Here is a 2,526-nt window from a genome sequence, read left to right as displayed (position 1 = left end):
AAGAGAGTTTATCTTAGCAGGGGCAAGATGAACAACAGGTATAAAAGATCACGATTTCAGAGTAGTAATTATTTTTAATGAAACCTTTGATTTTACTTGGTCTTTTTAAAAACAGATTAAGTTGCCTAGTTTAACTTTTGCTCCTATCTCCAGAAATGCAGCATGGTTAAACATAAAGTACCTTCAGAAAATAAAACTTTACTGAAGTCTAATATGGGAGTTTGATGTTGAAACAGCTTTATTACCAGTTTAATGTCATTGTCCTATAAGGTTAATTGCTCTTACTACTTCAAGAATGACAACTACCTGCTTTGCTTTGTGTTGAATTAAGCCATTGTATACTTCTGTCTATAGTCATATGCTTCTTGCATTTTAAATACTCTTATGTAGGCTATATAAATTAACAAAACTTTTTTAGACAGGCTTTCCAGAGGCTGACGCAACTTTTAAATTGTATTTGGCTGCAGTTTGTTTACTCACAGAGCCATTAAAGAGAGAGGCCTAAATGTAAATTATGTTGTAATGTGCTTGATGCCTAAGTAAAAGATGTGCCTTGTCATCCTCAAAAATTATCCTTGCTCTCACTCTTGTAGCATTCTACTCTTTTATGGAGGTTCAAAAGGGTTAGGGCTCAGGTACAAAAAGAGAACCTGTAGGGAATCCCAAATGGATTCATTTATTATCTACTTTAAAGCAATAATGTAAGAACTATTATGCCTTCAGTATGGATAAATATGAGAGGAAAAGAGATCAGGATGAAAAACTGGGAGATGTAATGGGTTGTCATAGTGGCATGTAAGCACCAAGATGTTTTGTATGGACATTTGCTTGTGTGCAGTGCTCCGAAGCATGGTAGAGATGGCGCTTGTGATTTCCCACAAGGGCATGGGCACATAGTTACTTTCTATATGCACAGAACAACACACTATGGAGCACAAAATGCAATTTGTGGATACATTAAAAAGCATTTGCTGAGAATGTAATTCCTCAGGAGCAAGTGTATTGATTGTTTGACTCATTATTTCTTAATTGAAACACAAAACAGCTCTTCTTTAAAGTTTAGATTTCTTGAAAACAGATCTGGTAGGGAATATATAAACTCCATCATTTAGGGATGGTGTGACCACTATTTTTCCCCCACTAGCAGATGCTGTATAGATTAGTATAAGGATTGTTGTCACAGCAGCAAGATCTGATGAGGTTATCAGATTCTCCTGAATTAAAGAGAACTTGACAACAACATAAATCAGATGTTATTGCTGCACATATATATGTTCATTTGTTAGCCCAAGTAGTAGTTTGTTTTTGCACAGCTGAGGAATTCCGTTTTTAAAAATAAGATATAGTTATTCAGCAGTGTATTTGATCAGGTTTATTCACATAAATCACTCCAGTAGCACCCAAGAAACATTTGTTTCTCATCTGGGCCTTTCTGTGATCAGAGGTTTGTCTTTTTTGGCTTATGACATAGGGCAGAGTAATTTCAAGTAGTAACTTTGGGTAGATTCACAGATATGTATGTTTCACGTCTGATTTTGTTAAATTAAGCATATGTCTGAGATGTTAAAATCCAGTCTTCGTTAAATCTCTATCAGACCTGAGCTATCTGGACCTCTCGTTTTTCAATTTCATTTTCTTAGAATAAGGAATGAGTCTTCAAATCCCAGTTTTTAGCCTTAAAGTTTGAGGGCTGTTCAGTTCTAGGCTTTTTTGGTAACCTTGCCTTTGTGGTCCTAAACAGAGTATAGCATTAGTAGCTGTGTTATGTAGTTAGGTATAAGCATTCAGTATGTTGGTAATACCTGGGATTAACAGTTTCCTTTGTTCACAGCCTGACCAGACGTAACAACAGCTCCTGCAAGTCAGAAGCTGCTGCTTAGGGAATACCCTCTGTGTTGTTCTGAGTCAACCTTCTCTTACCATTGAGATTTCCAACATGAAAAAAATATTTTGCATGCTTTTCTGATTTCCCAGTGGAGAAGTTGGTCAATTCTAATGTTTTTTTTCAGGCCTTGAACTTTGAGAAGGTCCTTTTCCTTATGGTTATTTCTACAAGTACAATTAAAAAGATCAGGGGAAAAAACACCCTCACCTGACAATGGCTGTATGTTAACACTCAGTTCATTAACTTCTGGGTGGTTTCACTAATTTAGCACTAATTTTCAGTGTTTTGTAGGTGGGAATGAAAAGAGTTGTGATCTTTTTGTTTCAAACAGTTTGTGATTTAGTACAGTTTGGAAATGTTATCAGGATTCTTCCATAGTGGTACATGAAGGCAGCTACACTTTTGGGGGAGCATGGCCACACTGGGGCTTAGAGCTCTGTACTGAGTGATATTAATTAATGGAGAAAAGGCCCTCCTAGCTACACTATTTCTGGCCCAGAAGAATTAAATTTACTTTTAACATGTTATAGCGAAACAATTAAGAGGCGCATGTTGCTGCATTTTTCCTGAAAGTAACGAGCAGGGCAAAAGCAGAGGGAACTTGGTAAATTCCCATGTGTGGCAGAGCTAGTGGAATCCCA

This window comes from Pyrgilauda ruficollis, unplaced genomic scaffold (genome assembly GCF_017590135.1).
Source record: "Pyrgilauda ruficollis isolate IOZ18807 unplaced genomic scaffold, ASM1759013v1 scaffold2, whole genome shotgun sequence".
NCBI lineage: Eukaryota > Metazoa > Chordata > Aves > Passeriformes > Passeridae > Pyrgilauda > Pyrgilauda ruficollis.
Note: the sequence above shows the minus strand (reverse complement) of the source record.